Raw genomic sequence first — 27,445 nt, 5'->3', positions numbered from 1 at the left:
AACACGCACAAACACACCAACAAAAGCAGCGACAGTTAGCGAAGACCACCAAACAAACAGCCCCGAAGTACACAAGAAAGAGCAAAAAAAAAAATCTAAATAAAAATACTTTGACTAGGTTCAATATCACCATGACAACAGATGTAAATTATCAACGGAACAAGATAAACTTAGTGTAAAGTTGAGTAAACGTTGAAGAAATGTCATTAAATAGAAAAAAATCATAATTTTCTTTAATAATTTATCTTTGAATTTGAAATAACAAATCCTACTACATTGTCAAACTCGTCCCTGAGGGAGAAAAAAGCAACTTAGTACATTATATTTTAGGGCGTTTTTTTCTTTTTTCTTTTTAAACGGAGCTCCACACGAGCGTGAATACTTGAACCCTCAATGAGGAAAAGTAACGGAACTTTAAAGAAATTGCCTTAAATACACGCGCGTCATTAAAATAATAACAAATTGATCAAAAACCCAACTACAGAAAAACGGACAAAACTAAAATGTGGTATCGAAGGCACATGATGTGCGAATTACGCACAAAGAAAAAAGGGCAAAATATGCTTGTGGGGACCAGCTGATCGAATACGGGCGAATCAGTTCAAATTGACAAGCGGTCCTGTCAGTTGTTTGGCAACATGACACAAGTGCGAACAAAGTGGACCGACTGGACGAACCGGGGTCGTCTGGTCCTTTTGGAGCCCACCAGAGCCGATCAGGGGCAGAAAAAAAAACCCCGAGAAAGGAGTGCCTGGCATCGGCTGCGAGAATCGTCCACAACCGCTTCTGCACAAGCATGGATTGCTTTCCTTCTTTCTTTCTTTTTTTTTTTACCCCCTCCGTTCATTTAAAAAAAGACACTCACCCACCTGCGCAGGTAAGTTCCAAGTGAGACGCGAGTCCGGTAAAGTAAAAAAAAAGGTCTATTTTAAGTGCAAATGAAATATATTTTGAAAAAAAAGTAGGGAAAACGTACCTGCTTGCTGACGGGAACAAACGTTGGTGTTGGTCCGATGACACCGGAGAGCGGCGGTGAGCGGATTCCGGTCCAGCGGTGATAATAAAGCCTTAGAAATAAAGCCTGCTCGTGGTTGGGAGGAGGGAGGGAGCGCGCGTCCTGCTCGGGCAGGTTTACAACTGATGTCTTACACCCACTCCAGGAAACAAACCTGGGTCGGGACTGACGTGTTCCGCCTCTTCTAATGACATTTTTTTTCTTTCCACCTCCTTTTCTTTGCACTGCACACGGAGGAGAAGCCCCCTGAAACGCACGCCACCTATCTTCACGGGAGGGGATAATTGAGGGGAGCCAAACGTGAGCATCTTCTGGATTCAACTTCTTCTTCTTCTTCTTATATATATTTTTTTTGTATTTCCTCTATCCCACCCCCTGACACTCTCTCGTTGCCCTCTCTTGCTCTTCTCGCTTTCTCCATCCTTCTCTTTTTTGCACAGTGAAACCAACTATGTCCACGCCGAGTTTGGGTGTGTATGTGTGTGCACGGGGGGGAACTTGAAGCAAGTCCACGGCAGCCGAAATCACGTAAGGATTCTTTTTTTCTTCTCTCCCTTCTTTCCCTCACATTTGTATTTATACTTTGTGTTTTTTTGGGCAGAAATATGCGTTTTATAGTTCGCTTTATTGATTACAAACTGTTGGATGATCGCCAAAAATGTACAGTTATTTAATCTATAATGTGTATTTTATTAGTATTATTATTTTAAAATGAATTCAAGCGATTTTTTTGCACTTGTTTAATTCAGTTAGTACATATGCACACTTTTGCTGGGAGTGACTGACTGGTGCAAATTATTGATGGAATCTGAAACAGTTCGATTTTGGCATTTAATTTCATTTTGGTGTTTTACAAAACAGGGGTAACACATTTATTTTTATGTCAATAATTTTTGAATTCGTTTGAAATGGTACGTTAAATAGATGTTTAAAATTAACGTTTGTAATTGTATTATTTTAATCTGCGAGAGCAGATTCTCTCACTGCCTGCAAGCATAACTTAAATGTAACATGGGGAAAGAAGGATTTGCATACTCATTTGCACTTTTTTTGCGTGAGATGATAAATAATAAAATTAATTTTAAAACATATACTTAGATTTTGCATTAAAATCAGGATCTATATTCCAAAACTGATTCATATAGCTATTTTAGAAGTGCTCTGGTAGTACTAAAAGATCAAATAATAATAAATAGAATAGGTGAAAAACATAAAGTGACATAAAGAGACGTAAAGTGTCCACGGAGCTCCACGAGTCCCTGCAGGAATATTATGCGAATATCATCGACATTTTCGAGGTTTATTAGAGTGATTCTCGCTTCTGGAGGCCACTTAAGAGGATGAACCCCACATTTATTAAAGAAGTCAACCATCTCATACGCTCTCTCTCTCTCTCTCGTTCTCTCTCTCTCTCTTTATCTTACGAGGACACACATACGAAGACACACATCCACAGACAAAGAGAGAGAGAGAAGAGAGCAAGAGATAGAGAGAGAGAGTGTGTGTGATAGCGAGCAAGCCCCGCCCACGCAGCGAATTGATTGGCTATGTAAATAAAGGGTTATTTTGTGTCCCTTCTTTTGCAGGTCGCTACTGGATTGCTAATTAAATCATCAATCAGTCCCCTTTTTTTGTTTTTTATAACATAAAAAATCTGATGAAGGCTTACTGGTACACTTAGAGAAAAGAAAGTAGAAGCTTTAATCTTGAAATTGTGATAATCCATTACTATCATTATCATTATGAGTTGAATATGGCAACTTTAATTTCTGTTGAAAGGACTCAGGTGAGTTTTCAGAGGGATTTTCTAATGTGGGGACACGTTTTCTCCCGTTTTACATGAATCAGAGCGCAGTGAATTATTGCCAAAGCTAATTTGCTGTTAGGGTATTTGCATGTAAACGAAGCGGGGCGGATGTAGCGCTTTCTCACACTTGAACACAACACGGCTGGAGCGGATCCATTTATCCACGCGGGCCTGAAGTGGTACCTCTCGCCTTTCCTCACGCACGCGGGCTCTTGTGCGTGTGGCCGCATATTCAGCGTGTAAATGGATTAAGCGTGTGTGACCTTTAGGGGGTGGGCGGTGTGTTTAATCCATATATGTTCTTAATTGAGGGGGGCGTTACTGGATTAATATTTATTCTGCATGTAAATTTGATAATAAAACAGTGATTACAAGATGATGAATTGTTTGTCTGCTTGCTCAATGCAACGTTCAAGCAAAGAAATATGATGAGGCTTAGTTTGTCAAATTGAATCAATATGTGTTCTATTCGCAAGTATTTTTAATGTGCCGGCAAGCAGAAGAATGTAATCCTAATATCTGTGTGTCAGATGAAGTCCAAAATCAGATTCAATTGAATTTGCATTAAAAAAAAAACTGGCAGCAAAGAAGCAACATATGAATTTCAAGAAGGTGAGAGGTCAGGAATGCACCACAAGCACTCTGAAAATGTGGCACTGTACACAACGTTACAAATGCAATCTGCAGTTTATTTTTGTATGGATTTTCCCCCCCTTCTCGTCAAAGCTGCACTCAACTGAGCAAAATGTACAAATACGAGCGTGTGATGCTGGCTGCTTCTCTTATGAATAAATTCATACAAGGGTTTGTGTTCTGTATGTACAGCGGCTGCACGCCAAGTGAAGACGCTGAGGCAGCCACAGCCCCAAGACAAGACTCAGCCGCCACTCCTCTACTATTATGGTCCCGATTTAGACGTGTGGGAGTCACAGAAGAATCACACAAAATTAAGAAAGCAAAAGTCCATAGCAAGGATTTTATTTGTGCATTGCTGTCAGAATGCATTCCAAACTGTGATCAATAATTTCATGTTCGTAAAATGTAACTCAATCGATCATGTTAATTTGGATTAAGTCAGTAATTCATGTTGAAATAACCAGATTGTATTTCAAAGGTAACAAGTGAGGAAAATGTGCCATTTTCACTGCAAAGGGACCTCAGCTTGCCTGTTTAGCAAACGTGTCACAAATTTTACAGGTTTCTCGTGTAAAGCTTGAATGTTCTGCCAGTGCTTACGCCAGTTTTAACTGGACATTCCCAATAAATCCATGGTAGTTTAATTGCAGATTCTAAAACGGCTGCAGGTGTAAAGTTAGCTGTGCTCCCCACATCTATTGTGAATGATGCTTCTACCTTTGTTCGAAAGAAAAGCAACAAGAGTTAACCCTGTGACAATATGATGACTCATCTTTACAGTTTGCTTATAAAAAAATAAAAACAGGCATAAAAATGACATCGTTTGACTATGCGGCAGCAACACTCATTCAACCCCCCTCTAGCCCCATCACCTAATCTCCTCTTTACTTGTTTATGTCTTCTAGCTTGGTAAACATCAAAACCAGCGCTTTTCGCCACGCTCCGAGAGCCGCCAAACGCACATTGCCGAGATTGACGGAGAAATAAAGAGCGGGAGGTGACGGCCAGGCCATGTGATGTGTGAGAGCTCCTCCAACGTGTAAAATGAAGAGTTTACATTTGATCTCTCTCGCTCGAACAAGGAGAACAAGCACAAACAAATGTTTGCACTGAGAGCTATTGATTTTGCATCTTCTCAGCTATTCACTTACACACTGCGCTACCAGTTTCAAACAAGCAAAAAAAAAAGCAGATACAAAATGCTGCATGTTAAATGAAGTTGTTGATGCGGGAATGAGTAAATAAAGTATTTAATTCAACCTTCAATGACAATTTTACTTTATTAGGAACACCTGGATGCTCATCAAGACATCAGTACTCAAACAGAGTGAATGTAATTTTGGGTATAAAAGGCTTCTGATTCAGGGTCAGATGTTCCCATAAGTAAACTTTTTACTTGCTGAGGGAAAAAAAGGCACAACTTTATCGCTTGGCCCAATGAATAATTGACAGTGTCTCCGCTGAATAATTAATCAAACATTTGAATAATTGTTGTATCTCTCATCTCAACATTCATTTGCATATTGCCATGCTCTTAATATGAGTGCACATCCTCTCAGGACACAAAGACACCATGAAAAGAACTAATGTACATTTGCAGGAACCTTGTCCCACATTTCCAATCAACGGCTGGAAAAACATGTTTAGTAAAAAAAAAAAAAAATGTTTCCAAGTCAGTGGCATTCCATTCTATGTAGACTGTAAAATATCTCATTCTCCCCAAGGAAACAACTTGGTCTAAAATATTTGAAAAACTGGAATAACATTCGATAGAACGCACATTTTCACCAAGGATGAAGAGTCCTAATTTGGATCAAGAAAGTGCGACGAAAAGGAATGTGCATCAGGCCATCAAGACAACAGGCATTAAAAATTAAAGAATTGCAACAATGAAAAAGACAATAATCAGAGTGTGAGAATAATAAGAATAGCAACAGAAAGAACAGAAAGATGAAATCAATGACCAAGCAAGTAACACATTGCAAGTGAAGTGTTGATACAATATAATATCAGCTGATATTATATTACTCCTACCTCATGTAACCTGCAATTTATATGCATCAAAAGAATTTTAAAACATGGGATATTTCACTTTTATCAAAATTTTGATGACAATGTTTGTATCAATTCTCAGGATAGAAAAAAAAGTCCAAATAAAATTATGAGTATAAAATTGAGAGCAGAGGTAACTGATATTGCCAAGCTAATGCAAGCAAAGTCATGAAATCAGACATCCACATATTGTACTACATCATAATACATACTGAAGTTAGATTTGAATTGACAATTAGGCATTTATCGACTCAATGATGATGACAAAGCCTATGCTCAATTATTAATTACTGAATTTAATTTTGAACATTTCTGTTGACAAACCGGCAGACTGAAACATTTGTTAAAAGTACTACAAAAAAAAAAACAATTGCCTTTTCATGGATTGCGCAGTAGAGTTAACTTTCAACTTGAAGCCCAACTGACAGCCCTCAGGAGATGTGTGCATTCAGATATTTGTATTTTTTTTTTTTAGGGTGAGGGTTAGGTTTTTTTTTTTTTTTTTAGCAGCGCTTCATCGCCTCATCCACCACTAAAGTTTACCGACTTGCCTGGACAGTCACGGTTGGCTGGATGCTCATTTGTTATCCTGATACCCAAAGGGTTTAGAGAGGGATGTTGATAGGAGAATGTTTGACCACTTCCTAAACGAGGAAAGCAAAAGCTTTTTGAGCCTTCAGGACAGAGAAGAGGGTGTGCCGAGGTGATTCTATTTCGCTGGCGGCCTCGTTGTCACAGGCTGTGCCGACTGAAGAGATTGTTGGCCACAATTGACTGTGACAATTAGGGTGCCATCAGCATCCTGAGTAGCTCTCTTTAAGCTAATTTACATGTCACTTGTCCTTAAAAAGAGAAAAATATCCCGCTCGCTCCCTCCAACCTTTGCGGGCTGTCTCCAATCCATCCCGATCGCCTTGTAAACTGTCATTTGTACACCGCTCAGGGGAACCTGGCGGACGTGAGGCGGCTGCCATTTCCATGTGAAAAGAGGCAATCACCAGGGCACTGCTGAGCCTATTGTTGGCGGCAAAGGTGGTGGCGGTGGTGGGAGGGTGACAGCAATTTACAGGGAGAGAAGTTAACCTTCTGGCGAGGTGCGTTTCACAGCCATTAGACACGTATGGCTGTCTGGTGTTTGCCGATTTTCTGCTCTTTTGTTAGACACCTTATTAAGCTCCTTAAGTTTGGTTCGGTACAAATTGTCAGTCTATTATCGAAATGTGCGAAAAGAAGAGAAATCACGCGGTAGCAATATTTGGAACGATTTCATTGGGGAATCAACCCCTGCAGTCAGGCAGTCATTACAGTGGGAAACCAAAAGAAATGCTGGGGTTAACAGAACAACTAACAAGTAAAAGTTGCTCTTTTTTTTCTTTCCTGAGCTGTTTTTTTTTTTGTTGAATGTATTGATGGGGTACATTATGTCATCCTACTTTTTGACATTTTGTTTAGTTGGTGATGCAGCTATTGTTCTGCCTACACAGACTATGGCGTGGTAAGATTGACTTACTGAAAAAAAAGGTTTTCTTGCTCATCTAGCTCCGGTAAAACACCATCAGAGTACAGACAGAGTACTGATATGATGCCATGTGCAGTACTGACACAGATTCACAGGCAGTAATGATTTCCCACCTCAATATTTTACATCCTCAAACACACATACAAGTGCAGCACTGTTTTTTTTTTTTGTGTAGATCACCTATACAGAAGCAAAATGCTCTCTCCCAAAACAAATAATTTAAATGTTGTCATATACACACTCATGCAACAGAAATGGATATTTCAGTTTAATGCATGAGCACATTTTAACATTTTGTGTGACAGGATTTAAATAGCGCGTTGAGATCATTTCAGTAATGTGTGTGTGTGTGTGTGTGTGTGTGAGTGTGTGTGTGTGTGTGTGTAAAAACACATTTCTGTTCTGTGTGCATACGCATGTTAATACAGTAGAAAATCTGAAAAATAGTGACAGACAGACGCTCTGAGTTCCTGTTGTCCGGAAAGACTGCCTTTGGCAGGTGCAGTGTGCGCGTATGTGTGTGACTGCCAGTGTGTGTGAACCCCCCTCCCAAACAAGACCCCTCCCACTTTTACCCACTCCACACACACACACACACACACTGACTGTCCTTTCAAAGGGAGCACAGAGTGTGTGGAGTAACAGCAGGTTGATGGGATAATGCCCATCATCTGTTGCACTGTGTCATTTGTGCACTGCCGTAACCTGCTTTTGTAACCGCCGTGTACACAAGCGAGCACGCACAATTTTCAGCGGCCTACATTTGAGCATTTTTGTGAGTGCGTATGAATGTAATCATCAAGAGAAACGGAATCAGATGGGGAGCCCGTATGTGCGTAAAGGTGGTGTTACATCACCGTTTGCATGGGGTTGTTGTGCAGCTCACAATAATCATTTGAAAAGATTCCCTCTTGTGACGCGAATGACCTAATCCAGATTTGCTGCTCATTATTTTCATTCTGCTACAAACATACAACAGATATAATCTCGATAATTCGTAATCTCAATAATTCCACGGAAAACGATGAGAACAGCTCACACTTTTCATCTCACAGCAATAATTCGATTGCCATTTCATATTTTATTTGGATCTTCAAGCATTATTTTAACGTAGCTGCGTGGCAAATATTGGCATGAATGTAAATTACTCATCATAACCATTTTAATTAATTGTATAGTATGAGACTGAATGGATTAGTGTGTTGACAGGTGGGGCAGATTTAAGATACCCTGCACGGACACATGTTGGGACTAAAAGTGAGCCATCATCCCGAACAAAGAGCCTCTTTTTAATGGATGTGCTCCAACTGTGTTGTATATGTATACATGTGGACACATGTGCTCATTATTAGAGTCAAAACAGTAGAACAATTTATCAACTAATTATAGTTATTGCTAACTGGTTATACCTTGAATTCTGGTGTTAAAATGAATTGAAATCTAATTTTCCGGGTGTAAGCATGCAATGATCCGGATTGATATATCCATTAGTTAAGCAAAACTGAATATAATTCAATCAAAAAGTAAAAACATTGATAGCGCTTTTTACTTAAAATGAATACAACTGGGTGAAGATATCGTGCCAGGTGAAACAATTTTTAAATGTTCTTAAAAGAACGTTCTATGTTCTTTAGCTCTCTTAATTGAACACCAGTCCGGAATGAAACATCCTTACTTGCATTTGTATGTAGGGAAAAAAATATGTATTTAGGGGGTAAAAATAAGACCAGCGTTTGGGTCTCATTACAAGCAGCCTCCAGCGGCACAGCATCATTTTGTCCTTCATGCATGCGGGGTGCCATACAGGCTGTTAGTGGCCCCCAACACTATCACAGCAAATCCGGAATTTGATATCCCAATGGACGTATAATGATGCTGTGTGGCTGAGCAAATGAAGACACACGAGGTAAACTGTTAGTTATGTTTGACTCAGGTGGACACCTTACTACTTCCAGCTACACTCTAGTGAAGGAAAGTTTTGTCCCAATTTTCAAGAAGTGTTAACCTATCAAGCTATCAAACTATCAGAAGCCCACTTAAGCTTCGTTTTTAAACTCTAAAAGAACTGCAAGCTTGCTACCTTTTAACTTATGTGTAATGTAAGTAACCAATGAACTTCATTTATGCATGCAAGGTCCAGACAAAAACACCATACTTTATAACACCAACAAACACTGTATGCAAAGCTTCATAAAAGAGGCAATGTCTCCAGATTGCCGACTGGTCACACAAAGCAATGTTTGAATTTGTCAAATACCTTATAATTTCAATGTTATTAAAGTAATGTATTTAACATACCTTTTTGATGGGGCAGGCCCAATTCAGTATCAGGACCCAATACAAGTTCAATTCAAGGACAGGTTCAAATCCGATTAGGTCAAGCTCTGAAATTTTGTGATCCATGAGCCATAACTCAGGCTTGTCCTTCCAAGGCATGCAAATATGCTTGCGCTCCATGGTGTGCCAAAAGGTAACTAGGGAAGAAAGTTTATAGTCATCCTCAGTCTAAATTTATTAGCATATACACAATACGTACTTTTTGATTTTGATTCCACATTTGGGAACAGCATTTCTAATGTCTAGTACATAACATTTCTTAGCATGTCCTATAAAGTTCTGATACTTGCACTTACAAATATTACCTTTCTACTCGTCCATGTCTATATATTGAGTAAAAACGATCGCAATTTTTATTGATCCACTAACTGACATATTAGTTTGTATTTCCCCAGTAAGTTAATATTTAAGATCATTGTTGAAGGAGCCCTCAAAAAATCAAATGTTTGAATCGAAGCTTGTGGCACTTTGATGCTTACCTTTGTGAGTAAAGCCCTACAAAAAAAGGGGAGGAGCCTCAACTTCCATGCTCTGTCTTTACAGAGTCGTCTGTCAATAGGTGCAGCCAGTGTCAGTAGTCCTTCCCATCAAACCGGGTCTGACAAAGAGGCGGCGGCGCATGGGAAAGGGGCAGCAAGGTGAAACTAATGCCATGGATGTTTGATTCATCAGGGCCTCATTGTTGGCGGCCACAGCTGATTGTGAAGGTGCAGTCAAGCAAAAGGGCTGCGGAGTAATCAGTCGGATTTATGGTGCCGAGGGCCTCGGAGGGAGGAGGAAAAAAGCTGGATGGAAGCTGTGTCTACTGCAGCTAGAACACACTTTCATGTCATGTTCTAATTCTTGTCTTTGTGCGTGTTCTTGTGCATAATGCATGTTCTAGTGCTGTCACTGATGCAGGTGAGCACACACCAGAGAATGACTCGAACAATTTATTCAGCAACAAAAGCAGCTCTCTTTAAGATAGAACTGTCAATCCTGCAAAAGAAGAACCTGCAACAGCACTTCAACAATAAGAAATATCCACCAACAAAAAACCATCGGTTAAAACACAAAAACAAAATCCTACAACATTAAGAACTAGACTTTTTCATTGGAAAACCAAAGCAAAGTCAAACTTGAAAAAGTGACAAGCATTTATACACATCTGTGTGCATGTTGTGCATGAGGAAAACTCCAAGTACATGAGAGATGTCGCATCAGCAAGTTTGTGTTCCCCCCGCCCGCCTTCAATTTTTTCATGTTCTGCATTCTTTTCTCTAATTCTCAGCTGTCCTCCATCATGTCTGACCAACCCTCCCCCCCTCAATGCACCTTCCTGATTGGTGGCGGTGGCGGGAAGACAGATGTAGGGCGAGCAGCCGCTAAGCCGTTGTACTCTTAAGCCTAATGTGGAAGTTTTATATGCAGAGAGGTGAAGCGGGGAGGAGGCACTTGCGACTGATTATGATAATTCCTGCTTTTAATACAGCTGTCCCTCCAGCTTAAGGTAAACCAAATGTTGCCATGGGAGATTAGTGTACCTTGCTTGGCTATTAGTGAATCCCTCGTTCCCCCACCCCAACTCAGCCCCTGACGCGCACGTCAGAAATGCCACTAAAGCCGCTCACGCTGGCATTGATTTGAGAACCAGAGAGGCAGGAAGCAAAACATGAGGATGTGGGGTTGAAAGGCTGCCGGAGCAAAGAAGAAAAATGCAACTTGATAGGTTGCTGCACCTGTTGGTGAAAAATTATGTAAAGCCTGTACTTCCTCACTCGGATGTTCCCATCATAACTTTTGCTTCTTTTTTCTCTGCAAGAAAATGTGTATGGTGTATATAGCTGATCTCAAACCTTACTGTATTTGTCAATACATGTGAGTCAAGAAGAGTAGAGTTTGTGTTCTTACATTGGGTGTTATTAATAGGCATTGTGATGGCATGAAAGTGATTGAGAACAACCTACCTGACCTGAAAACGACAAAAATGTATTTGAGGTTGCCTGGCCAAATCAACCCAAAATGGTGTGTTTCAAAACAAATTTAAATCACCACAGCATATGCAGTGGCCATTCAAGACAATTCCCTGATTTCCCCTGATTGTTGAATCACTCTTACCTGGTGATGATAATGAGGTTTTTGAAGTGAAGAATCTGCAGGTACGTTTGCTTGCACACTAGCTTATTGGTTTGTGCGTGCGCCAATCACTTTCACGTCTTCACAGCAGTAGGAGAACCAAGACACACTTTGTCTTACAAGACATCAGTGGATTGGTGGAATAGGGAAAAAAAACACATTCAAAACTTTGAGTGTTTAAATAGTTGGTTATTCCAGTAATCAAATCTCTTCTGTTATGTTAAACTGTTTATTGGCAAAAGGCAGAAAAAATAAAGTCAAGGAAAAAAAATGTAGCATATGACTGATTTTTGGGGAAAAGCTCTTTCTATTCCAGTATTTCTGTGCTCAAGTGTACAAAGGTCTGGTCATAAATATTTACATACAATAGTAGGGACAAATTGCTTTCCCAAAATTTCACTACGTATTGGTCGAATGGTCACATAGAAATAATTCCAACCCATGAAAGGCAAGACTGGAAAGGCTGTGCAAATAGACGCATTCATAAATGCATGACCCTGAATCTGCTTTTTCTGCGCTGTCATTGACACTCTAACAAGCAAATCGGAGCAGACATGTTTGCAAGGGAGCGGTAAAGCAGCAAGGCATGATGCTGCGGTCAAGCGGGTCAGTGGCTTAATGACATCCGTTCAAACTGACAATTCGAGCAGTGTACAGGTTTAATGGCAGCTTCCAGTCAAAAGTCAAGAGCACTGTGACTTAAGCTTCATCTTGTAGTCTTTAACACTTCATTTATCACTTGAAGACTAATAGAATCAACATTTGTGTGAAGTGAACCTTACTTGCTGCTCATCGTTTAAGCAGATGAAGGTAAAGCAGAAATATGTCCATCCTGGCCTCACGCATCCACATGCAATTATGCAGCTCTCTCGTCAGGTAGATGAACCGAGTTGTTAAATCTAACATATTTGGGTTCATCTTTACACATCAGTTGATGCATTGGAGTTGCTTATTTTGCAAGGAGACAGCCTGACTTTGATCTGCTTGACTTCATTTCAGGGCTTATGGGTTAAACTGGGGCCACCTCAGCTCTGCCAAGAAATTATACTTTACCCAAATGTCATTGTTTTGTAACGTGAATAATGGCATTTTGGATTAAATGTGTCTTTTCATTTATTGAAAAACTACTTGTTCTTTACCGTGTTGGTGCTAGAGCCCCTTGTAGACAATGCGCATTGTCAGAACTCAATTATAAAGGTAGCCAAATGTGAATATTTTTTTAAAACTTAGCGATTTACACACCGATTTTCTTTTGTAAATTTGCAAAATATAAAAAACTGGATATAGAAATATATTACAATGATTATCAGTTAGTTTTGTTAAGGTGAAAATTTAAACATGTTTATTTTCTATGGCCTAAATAAAAATAGAGCATTTATTTTGCAAAACAAATATATTTTTGACACAAAAATTAATATTTTCCAGGCCCTGCCTTTAAGGCAAGGGAAAACCCATGCATGACGTATTTAAGATTTAGTGCTTCTATTTTGTATGATAGATATGTCATGCAATGGGGGTTATTAATGAATTTAGCAAAGTGTTGTTTTGGCAGCAAGGTTTGAACGTGCAGCCTGGAGATTAACGAAAGTCTGAGTCGGCAGAAGAGCATTGCACCGGGCACAGGGAGCGAAACAGCCTGCAAGTGGAAGGCTGCAACTTCTCAAGAGGCTTATGAATGCAACAAAGATTAACAGTGACCGTCGTGACATGGCCGTCATCTATGTTTTGACACTAGTGACAAGCACAGTGAATGAACTTCAACCTGCGATGCCACCCCAGGAAGCAGCCTAATCACGGTGAGGAAGTGATAAGGCAGGACTGTTGCAGGAAGTGACCACTCAGCTTAAACAGGCAAACCTGCCAAGATTCATTCGGCTAGAGCGTTTTCTCATCCCTCAGGAATGCCCCAAATAGAGTTATAACAGTAATATTAAGATATATATTTGAATTTATTGGCACATTGGTCATGAGTGTCGGACTCCAATGGGGCCACCAAAACAGGAGGTATTGGACACCCCTGAAATGGAGTGTACGGTAATCCTTGATTGCATATGCTGTGGTGATTTTTATGCTTGGACTTGAACTTCAATGTGTTGGATACACTGGCACTTTGCCAACCAGAAACTAATGCATTGTGAATATGGCGGCAATGATAATTCATGGCCATTTTGAATGGTACGGCATCGCGGGGGTGAATATGCCGTAATAGGAACTTGTTCTATTTTCAGAGCGGCAACAACTCAATGCATTAAATAATGGAAATGCTGGCACAATGATGTCATACTATTTTGGCAGAGGATACATACAAGTGACTGAAGAGGAAATCCTTGATAAGTGTGCTTTCTTGAAGCTTTGTAACACTTGAAAATAGTTCTCACATCTTCCCTGATAAACTAAATGATATATCAATGCATATTTATATGTAACTGTAGATCACGAACAACAACATATTCACACCACGCAGCTATTATAATCTCCCTAATCCTTAAAAATAGAAGAAAAAAAATTGTGCAACCATGAAAAATAAAACCACAAATTTGCACTTGGAATTGTAGTAAATAGGCATGCCGGAGTCCCCGCTCTTAACATCCAGGTCGTGTCTGCATCATTGCAACGTGAGCCCTTTTTTTTTACTGTTGTGTTGCGCTTTACCGCTGGACTGTTTCACACAGGGCTGTCGCTAGTGTGAAAAAGCCTTAAGAAACAGAACAATCCTTGTAATTCCAGCAAGTCACAACCACATTCTTCTTATCCTTCCTACTGGAAAACCACTCAGGCAAAAGTCACCTGGGCTTGAATACAGTCACTGAGCTCATGTGAAACAGCGACAGGCTGCTGAGAAAAGGCAGTCCTGGCAGCTAGCTCTGGGGTGTGTCTATTCCCCACTGGCTATGCACAGATGACAGGGCAGGCAAGGGAGGCCTGACTGCGGGTTGGGTTTTTACTGTTCTGTGATTCTAGAAGTGTCTCGGTTGGACGGTTCTGCAAAACATGAATCTTTCACCTTCTCTTTCAACTGGGGTTTATCATATGGTAAACCTATTTGTCACATTTTTTCCCCTAAAAAATGGGCCTGTTGTCTTGAGCATAAACAGCTTGACCTGTGATTTAGTACATTTCATTCTAGATCTAATGATCTGCAGTCCAACAGTAGAAAAGGGACAGCAAGCTAGGTTCTCGATGAGAGTTCACAATTCTGGCTACTCACAGCTATTTTATTGCTGTCAGCTTTGCAAAATGAGTGTGCTGCAAAGCATCTTCTGAGACTTTCCTCATCACCACCACTATCGGCGCCGCCAAAATGTGACATTCCATAGGTTATGGATTTATTCATTGGATTTAATGACACGACTTGCAATGGCCTCAATCAGTACAAGATGATAAATCACAAGGTGAATTATTAAAGTTAGTAAAGTTTCTTTTAAATTCAAGATGCTGCTGGCTTTCTAGGCTGAACAAATTAACAAATTTGACATAAAGCCTTGTTGAACTGATAAAATAAAGTTGTGAATATGCAGATTCACCAACATCTTTGATAAATTCATCATTAAATCTTCTTTTTTCACGTTTCTTTGTTGAAAATATTTCTTTCGACAGCATACCTTACATCTCAAGAAATGAATGACAATATAAACTATTATTGACTTTATTTCTTTATCTATTTCTGTTATTTCATGCACTTTTTTCTTGGATGTTGACAAAGGAGAATTGACAAATGAAGAGAACATAGATGTTTTCAAATGTTGGAAACAAAAGAGGAAAGAAAAAAAGGGAGTGAGCAATAATTGAGGAATCTAATAACCACAGTAATAGGGTGTTTATAATTTGTGTATACTTGCAACCGGTGCATTTTTTAAGCCAGAATGTGGGAATATTGACCTCACTACCAACAGAAGGGCCAGGTTTAATTACTCACTAGGGCCGAGACGACCTGCCAGTATCAATCAAATGAGTGCTTCGAAGACAACAGCCAGCTGTTGAACACTGTCATGTCACCAACAGCAACCAGCAAATACAAGAGTGCACCAAAGTTTTCACATTGCCACCCATCCAAGTCAAGAATATCACCACAAAGATAGATTTTGGCCATGGTCACACAGCGGTCAGTCCTCCAGAGCATCGCCACCCCACTACTTTCTTGTCAGCGCTACAATGTTGACCCATATTCCCTGCTGGCGTGCAGTATTATATATCTGCAAGAGGTAATGTTTTTCGTAGCCATGACCAAATGTGTTTGACTTGGCCCGGATGGCTCAGTAAGATTTAGCACAGGTTACATGGGCTGATAGCTGGTCCAAAATAAATTAATTCCAGCAGCATGGAAAAAAAGAGGTGAACTTAATGAATATTTACACAAGGCTGTGCACATGTCAAACTTCATGGAGGCAGGACAGAGATCTCTCACTATGGCGCCATGCGAAGGTGAAGTAACCACATTGTGATGATTTATTTAAACAAGTTGAGCGTTCCGGCAGACAAGCAGCGAAAAGGTGATGATTAAAGCAGCGGAGGATGAACTGAAGGCAATATGAATTAACATTCAGCCATTAAATGTTGGCTCTTGTTGAACCAAATACAGTCTGCTGAATTTCTGGTTCCTAGATCGTCCTAAAACTTACACTCACTATGCCAAGACTGAACCAGATAGTTTCAACTATTATATGATGAGCTCTGTCCCATTGCTGCCTTAGATACTTTACACACACAATGCCAAGAAACACATTTGAATCATGACACAATTTGTGTGACTGCACTACTTAGAAAATAATGTGGCAAAATAATATTCACACATAATCTAGTTGGATAAGCAGTGCTGACAATGAATGACCTTATTGGGTAAGTAATTTCCTATTTAGGCACATTTTGTCAAAAAAGTACACAAGAATGGGAGAAAGGTAACATAGATTTGGTTTCCTTGAGTCGAGGAAAAAACTAAATCATTACAAAATACAAAACAGTCAATGGCTAAATGTTTTTGGGATATTATTGCCAGACACATTGCCTCTAAAATTAAGCATAGTATGGGTAGCAGGGGATTTTGGTCTTGTCATTTGCATAAAATACAGTGCATGTTCGTATCTACTGTATAACAGTACGCTGATGTAAAAAGGAGTTTCATACTGCAAAGGCAAGTCAAGTCAAACTGTTTTTGAAATGCACAATAGTCTTTTTGACATGGACTCGTGTTTTGCTGAACGAAACTGACTAAATGAGACACTTTGGTGTTAGAGATAAGTTGGCGTCAACTTGCTCATTTATCTCCTGACAGTATTGCAGCACACTGTGCCTATTTGCCCATGTGCCTTATGCTCCTCCCCTCCCTCATAATTCACCGTGAAATACTTGCAGCCATTTGACACAATTAGGCGCTCTCTTCCCACCACATCGCATCCCGCTGGATGGCCCTCATTATCACGAGCGCTTGCCTTTTAGATAACTTATAATGAGGCCGAAAATGTTTCACGTTTTGCTTTTGCGCGACACCGATAGTTCAAAGAGATCCACTTCCAGCTAATTAGGAGCTCCAACACCGCTCTCACACACTTTTCCTGCTTCTTACGGGGTTAACAGCACCAACATATGGAAGTATGCAAGACATGATCCAGAGATTTTATGTCAAGGCAGTGACAAATATTGCTGAATTCTGAGTCCCACAGTATTGCACTGTGCTGTGACGGAGGAGATGCTGTAAGTCAAAGTAGGGAGATTTGTTCCCTTTTTTATTCCCCAGATGGAGCTGACATCTGCACATGTTAAACACCTGCTCTACCACCTCGTCCTGCCCCAGCAGTCTGATGTCGGTGCAGCGGCTCAATCCTGAAATGTTCCCAAGTAATCCGCCTGGGATCCCCGATCCGCACATATCCAACACCTGTTTGGACACCCATGTAATCCTGCTCAGAATCTTTTGGAAGCTGCAGGAAGAGGAAGTTTTCCCACCGAGGAATTAGAAAAAAAACACTTTGTTGGATAGGATACTTCATTTGGGGAGAAGCATAACAACAGCAAACTTGTTTGTGTGTGAATCGTTTTGTGAGCTTGGCTTTACTTTTCATTTTGTCCAGTTCTCATTGCTGTACTATATACACTTGCTGTTAACCACTCCATGTCAAAAACCCTTTCATAAATAGGAATTTCAAAACATAAACACTGTTTCAGGCATTCTGCATTCACATGCTAGACACCCTAATGTGTGTGCTATACAGTAATCCATGCTGGGCGGATGTCATGGGCCTAGTTTGACAGGATGATTATGGGGAACAGTTCAGTTACAGTTCGTATTTGCTGCTATAAATTTGTAAACCATGTTTTGATAAATACAGGATAGTTGACACATTCAAAAGGATTTAACTTGGACTTTTGTTTGGAAAAACTGTTGATTTTTGATCCCCACCAAACACTCAGACATGCACACAGATCATTGTAAGTATTTGTTGCTTGACAAATCAGTGTATGACTCTAATCCCCCTGGGACAACTGTTGCAATACATTTGCGCCAAAGGTAAACAGCTGAGGCAGCAGCACATAAACCAGCACCTGTTGGCCATTAACCTTCCTGCCAAGGTAGCAAGGCGGGAGCACCACAGCATTGGGACGTCAGAGCTCAGTATGATGTCCATGGTTTTGGAGACGAAGGAAGTGGAGTCCAGTTTGTATGCAATATGGGAAAAAAAATATGGGAGTGTTGTAATAATGTTGAAGAGGATTGAAACAGTCCAGAAAAGTGTGTGTGTGTGTGTTCAGGGTGCCTCCTATAAATGATATGTCTCATTAAATCAGTCATATCTAAAAAGCAAATATTGGATTCTTGCCCAAATAATTATTGTATCGTTAAAATGGTGATGAAAGCTTCATTATCAATATGTTTTGAAAAGATCTAGAGTACATAATATCATAAGAATAATACACAGATGGCAGCCCGGTGAATAAGTGGTTAGCATGTCGGCCTCGCAGTTCTAGGGTTGAAGGTTTGATCCCCGTTTGGTTCTGGGTGGAGTTTGCATGTTGTCCCCGGACTTTTTGGGGATTCGTCCAGGTAATCCTGTTTCCTCCCACATGCCAAACACATACAGGGTAGGTTGGTTCAACACTCAAAATGGCTCATTTAGTTATGAGTGTAAGTGTGAATGGCTGTCTATCTATTTGTGCCCTGCGATTGGCTGGCAACCAATTGAGGGTGTCCCATGCTTGGTGCCCATAGTTAGCTAGGATAGGCTCCAACACCCCCTGTGACCCTTGTGAGGATAATTGGTTCATAAAATGAATATCTAATACATAAATTATGAAGAAATGGAATCAGGATGCTCAATGAGCACATGCTTAAGGTACTGTATTGGTTAAAAAAGGAACATGTAAATTTAAAGTAATGGATTTTGGATGTGGCCTAGAATGATGGCTGAGAACAGGCTAGGTCATGGGTAGGATGCGTGAGGGTCTCACTGTCTTGGCGTAGATCTATAATTAGTAGGCTATGCCAAGTCTTTCCAAGAAGTCTAGGGCTGCTTTGTCTGTCTAAACGAGGTCAGCTAATCACCTGGAGAGGGAGAAAACGGTTCCAAAGTGGAAAGGCTTTGTTTGGGGGATGGCAAACCTTGTCCCAGTCACATTTCCAGAGAAAAGAGCTCATACAGTATATGGAGGGCAGAGATGTATTTACTCCCCATTTTTTTCCCAACCCAAAGTCATTAGTGGGCTACATTGAGGAAGAGGGAGGAGGAGGAGAGAAAGAAACGTGAGGCCCTTTGCGGGACCTGAACCTTTTCAAATGGGAGTGCGCCTTTTGTTTTTGCAAGCCTGTCAAGAACGGTCACCTAATTAGAGCTGATATCTCTGGCCAGAGAGAAGCCGTTTGTTAATGGCTCTTTACTGAATGTTCTTAATGAGTTTAGATGGCCATTGTGCGCCACATAGCTCCTCTAAGACAAGAGCGTGCACACACACACACACACACACGCATGCACGCATCCGAATGAAGTGAAATGAGGGCGAAGAGCTTACATGACTGTAGACCAAACAGGAAGGTGTGCCAGGCGCTGTAAACATCATGGATGGAAAGAAGGAAGGTCTTGAAGGCGAAAGAAATTTTAACACGGGGCGGAGTCCTATCTGGACACAATTTGAATCTACTGCTACACCTTTGGCATGTCTAAATTTTAAATCTCGACACAAATTTGCCGACAAAAATCAGATAAACACAAAAACACATTGAACGAGTCACGTCAAGTTGGAGACAATTTTTTCTTCTTTTGCAAACTCTCCTCTCCTCACCCAGCTTCAGCCCCAACCCCCTCATTCTTCTTTTTATTTTTATTCCTTTTTTGCTGTTGCTTTTGTTCATGGCTCGAGGCTGCAGCCTCCCCTTTCTTGTCACTTCTGCGGAGAGGGAACGAGCTTGTTAGCTGGCATGGATGCTTTGACTGCAGACACTTTGGCCACTTGCTTATGGAAAGAGAGTCAAACCACAACCTGGTTTAATTGTCACATGGGCAGTCCTAGGAGAGGTCTTTGCTGAGGTCCAGGCCTAATAAATATCAAAAGCTCCTCTCATCTTGGCTCCATCCCTCCTCGTCTTGCACACCAGTGAGGGAAAAAACTTATAAATTATCTCAGACTTTTCTCTTCTTGCCTCACAATCTCTAGTTATTTTTCTTTATTTGTCCCAGAAGTTTTCATCAAAGCCAAGCGCTTTCTGAGACCTCGCGCAGGACCATCCATGCAATTTATAGATTTGATGTTTATAGAGGCTTGCTGTTCCTCGCTTGATTTAATGAGAGTCTAAAGCTTCAGCAAAATACACAGCAGCACATGAAGAAACATCTGCACGCCTGAACGGCAGGCAAGCTGTTTTGGGAGTGAAGAAGAAAGCGGAAATACATTCGGGGAAGTCCGACTTGATGCAACTTGATGCTCCCAATCGGGCCACCACGCTATCACATTGAGTTACTATGCCGTGAAAAATTGATACAAAATTGTACGCAGCATGTGCACGAGGTGTCAACACAGGGCTCATTGAGAGAAAAGAGCGGCAAAAATCCCATAACGTAACGTTCCATTCAATAGAACGTCTGTGACACAAAGCGGCAATTGAAAGGCCACGCATGTCAGAGCGTGCATAAAGAACGTTTTATGCTCAAACTACGGTCAGCATGAAAATGCTAAAGATGACACGGTAATGATTATCATGTGTAGCGCAAGTGTCACACCTGAATTGGAGTCGGTTTACTTTTTTTTCTGACACCATACACAATGTTTCAAGCCACTTGCAATCTATATGGACAAAACCAGAAGTGCTGTCAATCACACATACTATGTTACATCTAATTGACTATAACATATTGAAGTGTATTCAGACAATTCATCCACACAATCTCACTTTTGGCCCTGTTGCTCTGAGTAGGCCACACTGTTCTAACAGCTGAACAACAACATCATTTACAGGAAAAACAAAAACAGCATGATGACGATGATGATCTAATGTTCGACCATAAAATGCACTTTTATCATCAGCGCTGCGCAAATGAGACACAGTGGCTTTGTTTTACAGCGGTTAGAAATTCCAGCGTCACGAGGATTAAATGATAGCCGAGCGAAGCGAGACTAAGAGTTGTTCCCAATATATTATCTCAATCAACTAATTGAGTTAACCAAACTTTAGACACAGTGCTCAGTTTCACACAATTTGTTTTCAATTTTAACTGACAATCTAAACTGGAGATTATTATTTTTGAAACAGCAAAATAAATGTTCTGTATCATTATGTGCAAATGGCCATCATTTTGAGTCATATTTTTCCCTATTCGAGGCACTGGTTGTCTTCCTGGAGGTGTTCTCTTCCTTGAAAAAAAATCACTTAACAATGTTTTGCGGAAATAATTACTTATTATTTTATAATCCTGCTAGTTGCTCTTTCTCTATAGTTTCCTTTTACTCTGGAATATCAAAGCCTGCTTTGAATAGATCTGTCTGTGTGTGTCATTTCTTGTGAGTGATTTACATATGTTCATGCAACCATAATGTTTTTCCTTAAATACATTGCCAATGATTTCTGATGCAAGGGCCACAAGGTGATTTAAGGTTGGATTTGAAATGTTACATTTCCTGTAAAAAAACAAGACAATAACAAAAAATCAGCGGTTGAGGGTTAACGGGAATCTCATGAACGATTCACACAGACAGTTGACTTCTCAGAAAAACAAAGAGGGTTTAAAATTTTAAACGCCACAACCCCCTCCTCCCCCAGTCCTTTTTAATAAACACACTTTGTGACAGCTTCGGTTTCATCGGCATCTTAGGTGAAACCGGGTAGAAACTTCCAATTAAAGAGGGAGGGGCTCTAATGAACAACGACCTATGAAGAAGGTCTGCATGTTTTTTTTCTTCTTGCAAACCCACTTTGTAAACCAAGTTAGTGTTGTTATATAATAGCCAACACCATGCTTTATGGACTGGCTGCAATTGGATTAGCTGTTGGTGCTACTTGGCGGTGGCAGGATGGGAGGAGAGAGGCACTTACAAGAAGTACACCGGTTGATTTCAAGTCTCAGCAAAGAGACGTGTTAGATGATGCTTTAGGTCTCATCCACGATAGCTGCCTGCCATTAACAAAATGCCACAAATGCCTTAAATTCTGAATGGGTGCCTCGACATCAACAGTGACGAATAGATTTAAAAAAAAAATGTTTTAGATCTTTACGCTGTCAGTCTTGTCTACGTGTTAGACATGACAAAGCGATGACAGCAAAGGAATAGGATGAGGGGTGTAGGGGCACAAGTGATAAGGTCACCTTGGGTCACCAGTAGGAGGCGACGCCACTTCCTTTATGTCAGCGTGTGATGAGAAAGCCAACATCAATTGTCAGGAAAGATTTCATGGACAGTCTTGCTTATTTTCAGTATGAACTAAGGCAGAATGAGAAATGGATAAGACGTCTGCCACGTTGCCAGAAAGGAAACCTTAAAATCAGGAATGCAAAAAGTTACCTTTCTACAGTGGTGGACCTTCAGGGCCTGCAAGACCTTCTTTGCTGGTCTAAGAAAATATCTGAATCACAGACTGATGTTAACCATATTTTGTCCTTGAATACTTAATATTTATAATTAATAATTCCAAATTGTCTGTCAGCTTCTTTTCATTGGTTTTCCCCTGTTTGTGCTGCTTCCACAAGTGTCTTTTCATATTTAAGCATCTAACCAATCACAGTTCATCTAATTGTTGCCAGGGTCAGAAATCTGCCTTGAGGCCTTCACAATCAGTTCTGCAGGCTCTGCTGCATAAAAGCAGCTGTAGCTGCGGTAGATTTTATAGCCATAAAATAGTTTTTATGGTTGTATTGATTTAGATAGCTGAAGGCGTCGGTAGGAAATTCACGGACCGCCACCGCCTTCCTACAACAGGTAGAGACTAAACATAGGAATATGAAGGTACATACCTGGATTTTATAAAAAGGAAAAAGAGCACACTGTGCAGTAGTTTGCGCTCAGTGGTTATGGATGCCTCGCTGTCATTGTGGGCGACTCGGGTTTGATTCTTGTTCTGTGGGTTGTGTCATGAAGGACATCCAGCGGACAACTTGTGCCAAATTTATCATCTGGATTGAATGTGTTGCTGTGGCGATCCCTGTGGTGATAAGACGAGTCAGTGAGTTTTGAAACAGTAGACAATTCTTTGCCTTCAAATAAACTTTGATCAACAACAGACACCCACACTTGCAGACATGTTGTCTGTCACAACCATGTCTTGTGATGGCAATTTCAAGGTGTTATTTTATCTAATCTTTAGCCAGCAAAGTTAGTTAGTTAGGCTTTGTGTGGTTTGATAGATGATGATTTCTGTGATGTGACGGAATTCCAGCAAAGAGAATTTCCACCGAGTAGTTCTTGTTAGGTTTCCTGTTATCAGGATTGTACGGAATTTAAGTGATTTGCACAGAAAAGTGGGAGGGTGGAGCATGGACACCGGATAACCTTTGTATATTCTGGTGTAAATTGAGATAAACAGCACTTCAAAAGAAGTCTTATATTTTCCCCAACATTAAGGATTTTCTGATATTTTCTACTTACTTGTTATATGAATATAATATCAACTACATTACTTGAATAAAATGTATAGTTTGATTTTTTTTTAAATGTATCAGTGGGTCGGGACCCAATGAGCCAAGAAAACATGCCACCTGAGTCAATAACTCACATGAATTTTATTTGAACAGACAATTTTTGACGTAGTTTTAATCCATTGGTCCTTTTGATCGATCCTTCTATCCATGCCTGCTTCCATTCATTGATCCATCTATCCATGCTTTCCTCCATCCACCAACATATTACAGAATGTAAAGTGGGAAGATAACTTATGCTATTGTACGATTGAATGCTTTTGTTCCAGCTTTGGAACTGGAAAGAGGAAAATATAGCATTTCTTTGTTTGTTTTTGACTATATTTAGAAATGAATACAATCTTTAGAATTTAGATAAATGTAGCCAAAAATAACTAAAACCTCTTAGTTTTGTGCTCTACTAGGTGTCATTCTGAAGAGAAAACACATTTGTTGGATGTTTAGTAAATTACTTCTCTCTTGTAGCATTTCTAATCACAACTCACACCTTGTTCTTGTCCCTCAGATAAAGCATCTATTTGAGATGATCATTCTCAACAAGGTACTACAGTCTCCATGTATTAGACATAGTCTTGAAGCCAACATCATATTATTTTCCCCGTTTTATCTGTGCTCTGACTCCAAATGCTAGTTTGGAAACCAGGTTAGGTAAATATAATCTGGAGACATATTGGATAGTCAGTCACCTCACTAAACAACACCCATGGCTACACTAGAAACACAGCATAGAAGATTTGGCACATTTTGCACAGCTTCAATACAACTAAACTTAATTTCACATCCTCCATAATTAAAAAGGGCCACAAACAAGCTTCCAAAATATATAAATGCATTGGTAAGTAAAATCATTATGAAAGATAATAACAGAAGCTTGTGAACTGAAATCTTCCAACTTTATGTACTATATCGTTCACAGTGAGCAATAAGACAGGTTTTGACACCTGACTACCCCCAAAATATGTTGGTTAATGGCCAAAAGGTATTTGGAACCTTAATGTGGAAAAAAATCTTAATGTAATTTAACCATTGCAGTTTTTTTTTACCAAAATGAATCTGTTAAAATGTATCCAGACTAATATAAAACTTTTGATTGGTGGTGTATATAAGCAGCAACCTTTAAGTTCTACCTCCTTGCAAGGTTTTGGCCAAAATTATAGATGAAGAAATTACAGGAAACACAGTCATTTATCAGGGTACCTTAAATTATTTAGTGTGCAATTGTGTCTGCACAATAGTTGCATTTTAGTTTGAAACATACACGAGAGATCCTGCTGTTTGTGCATCAATTATGCATAAATGCATATTTGCTATGCTTATGGATTAAATCCAAATTCTTCTCCAAGCAAATATTGTGGTGCATAGCGAATAAAGACTTTATATTGCACACGCTTGCTCCTCTTTTATGACACCTTTATTTAGTGTACCTACAATTTCTTTTGGCATGTTGGCTGATAACACAGCTGATCTTTATGTTAATATATAAGAGTGCTTACATGCGCTCACCTGTGAAGAAGTGTTGTCAGGAAATCTTTGGAAATCTTGTTGGTAAGGAATTGTGTCATCAAAGGTGAGAGTACTTACCAGCAAAAGAAATGTCAATAGACCATGCAAAACAGGTGACACAAACAAGATCACAAAATCACTGCAAACCTTAGAGGCAGGAGAATTGCTCTTCCAAGATTCAACAGTACAGTTTAATGTCTCTTCTAATGTGAATGGTGGCAGCCTGTGAAGGATGTTTTTAATTCCAAATTCGCACTAACATAAACCCTACAACGAGTCAACCCAAAACTGACATCCCATCACTGAAGGGAAATATCTTTGCCCTGCAGTAAGGGTTGCAAAGACACCACATTGCTATATGTGATGCTACAGCACATGTAGGAAAAGTAGTCCAGTGAGGTACTGTCTGGAAAAATAAGGAGAAGACAATAAAGTCAAATTGTTTATCCTTTTTGCTAAACAGCTACAATATATGAGGTGAAGAGTGTCAACTTATTTTAAAGACAGTGACACGCACTTGCAAAAATAAAACGACACGTGCCGTGAGCATAAAAGTAGGGCTCCAAAATGTTGTGGCATTCTGAAGAAATAATTTATTTGCACAAGGTATCAAGTCACATGACATGGGTCATTTTTAGGATAAGTGTTGATGCATAAATGATCACTTGCGTGTTGCAACGGCCTTGCTCTACAATCTTTTAATGGGTTCAGTTTTCACGGAGAGAAAGTCTCTTGATGTGCAACTTACTTATGTTGGTGAATGCCATGTTCCAGATTAAGAGTAATTACACACTTAGTGAAACCCAGGTCCACTGTGGGTCGGCACTATTTTATTTATCAAATGGTGAAAGAAAATTATTGGCAAAATGCTGATGTGCTGAAAGGTTCTGGCAGCTGATCTGAACCTCATTTAAGTGGAGCCCTGCTGAGGTTGCCTGGTGTTACGTCACACAGTGTGGAGATCAGAACTAGGTAGAACGCATGGCGGAACCTCTTGGAGTGATGAAACAGATCACTTGTGGAGGGAAGGGATGCTTTTAGATGTGCAACATTCTCATCAGCAGAAGTTTGATGCGCTAGTAACAGTTTCCTCACCATAAATCTAGCATTATTGGGGCCTTAGCAAGTAAATAACCACTACTCTTCATAGAACAGGTGAGCCGAATTGACCAGTTTCTCAATCAGCCTCGTTTTTAGCCGCACTCTCCATGGACTAAGCACGTGCATGCCTTTCCTCAGACCAGTGTTGACCATGTTTCCTTATTGATGATGGCTCACTAACACACTGTACAAAAAGTGTAGTGGCCATCAACATTGGAAAGGAACTCACAAGAGTCAAATTCAGGCGACAAATGTTCACACTGTTCTCTGGAGAACCATTATTCCTGGTGCAAGATCAAAGAAGCTGATCAGTCAATTGGTTTATTTTTTTCCAAAGCTGTTCTTCATTGAATTATATGGCATCAATGTTACAGCAGGAAAATGTATGAACATCCATTGCTGTCAGGCTGAGGGGCTTTGGGCTAGTGCACACCTGCATGTAATATTTAGCAGTGTCAGATATCCCAACCTACACGGTGTGAAGGTACCTGTTTGTCTCTGTTCAGGAGAAACGTCCATGCTTGGTCTGAAGCTAACCTTTAAAAGTTAATATTTTATTGGGTCGTGCTGATATGTTTTGAGAGCTCTCTGCAGAATCTAGTGTGGGTGGGCTAGGGGGGGAGTAAATCCACTCTGTAGAAGGAGTATTTCTGTACCTGTTCAAACATGCTGTGGTGAATTATTCATCTGGCCAGTAGGCATGCTTTTACCTCCAAACAGTGAAAATGCACCTTAGCGCACAAAAAGGGCGCCCCATCACTGAGGGGGGAGCAGGGGGGAATGTTCACGGGGGGGGGGCTCAACAAAAGTAACACTGCTTGTGGGAAAACATGGCTGGCACTTTGTGGCTTACCTTAGCCGAGGTCGTGATTGTTTTCAATTGTAAATAAGTGCTCTCAGACGATAGGAGTGGATGATCTATGTGCAGTGCACTTTCCCAGGTAAGCACTAAGTTTTAGATACATCTCACAAAGAAACAAAATCGAAGAACATCAACGAATTTTGATGTTCGAAGAAACTTAGTATCCCCCTCAAAGGAGCACCTTAATTACCAAATCACAAGCGAGACTTTAATGACAAGTGCTCTTCATGTTTCAATCACCTAAGAGAAGAATGATGAGAGAGGGAAAAAATCTCAAGATTGATTAAGGGGCTAGCAGAATAAATGACCAGATTGTGCATAACTTCACATTGCATGATTGTAATAATCCAAGTTTGTTTTTCAAGAGGCATGTGGTCATGGATCATAG

General features: G+C 40.2%; 1 protein-coding gene and 1 long non-coding RNA gene across 3 annotated transcripts in view; one reads left to right on the top strand and one right to left on the bottom strand.

Moving 5' to 3' along the window:
* Positions 1-1,407, bottom strand: part of zeb2b (zinc finger E-box binding homeobox 2b) — a 53,683-nt gene extending 52,276 nt beyond the window's left edge. The window contains exon 1 of one of the 2 annotated variants that reach the window (XM_077731706.1): positions 977-1,407. The gene's annotated coding sequence lies outside the window, so the exon portion shown is untranslated. The remainder of the gene's footprint in view (positions 1-976) is intronic. The other variant, XM_077731789.1, reaches the window with a different exon arrangement.
* LOC144206736 (uncharacterized) lies at positions 83-4,717 on the top strand. Its single transcript, XR_013328422.1, has 3 exons — positions 83-1,315; positions 1,456-1,543; positions 4,364-4,717. It is a non-coding gene; the product is annotated as an uncharacterized LOC144206736 (long non-coding RNA).
* The last annotated feature ends 22,728 nt before the right edge of the window (positions 4,718-27,445 follow it).

Source organism: Stigmatopora nigra, chromosome 1, assembly GCF_051989575.1.
Source record: "Stigmatopora nigra isolate UIUO_SnigA chromosome 1, RoL_Snig_1.1, whole genome shotgun sequence".
Lineage (NCBI taxonomy): Eukaryota > Metazoa > Chordata > Actinopteri > Syngnathiformes > Syngnathidae > Stigmatopora > Stigmatopora nigra.
The sequence above is the reverse complement of the archived record's forward strand: the minus strand, read 5'-3'. Positions and strand labels throughout refer to the sequence as shown.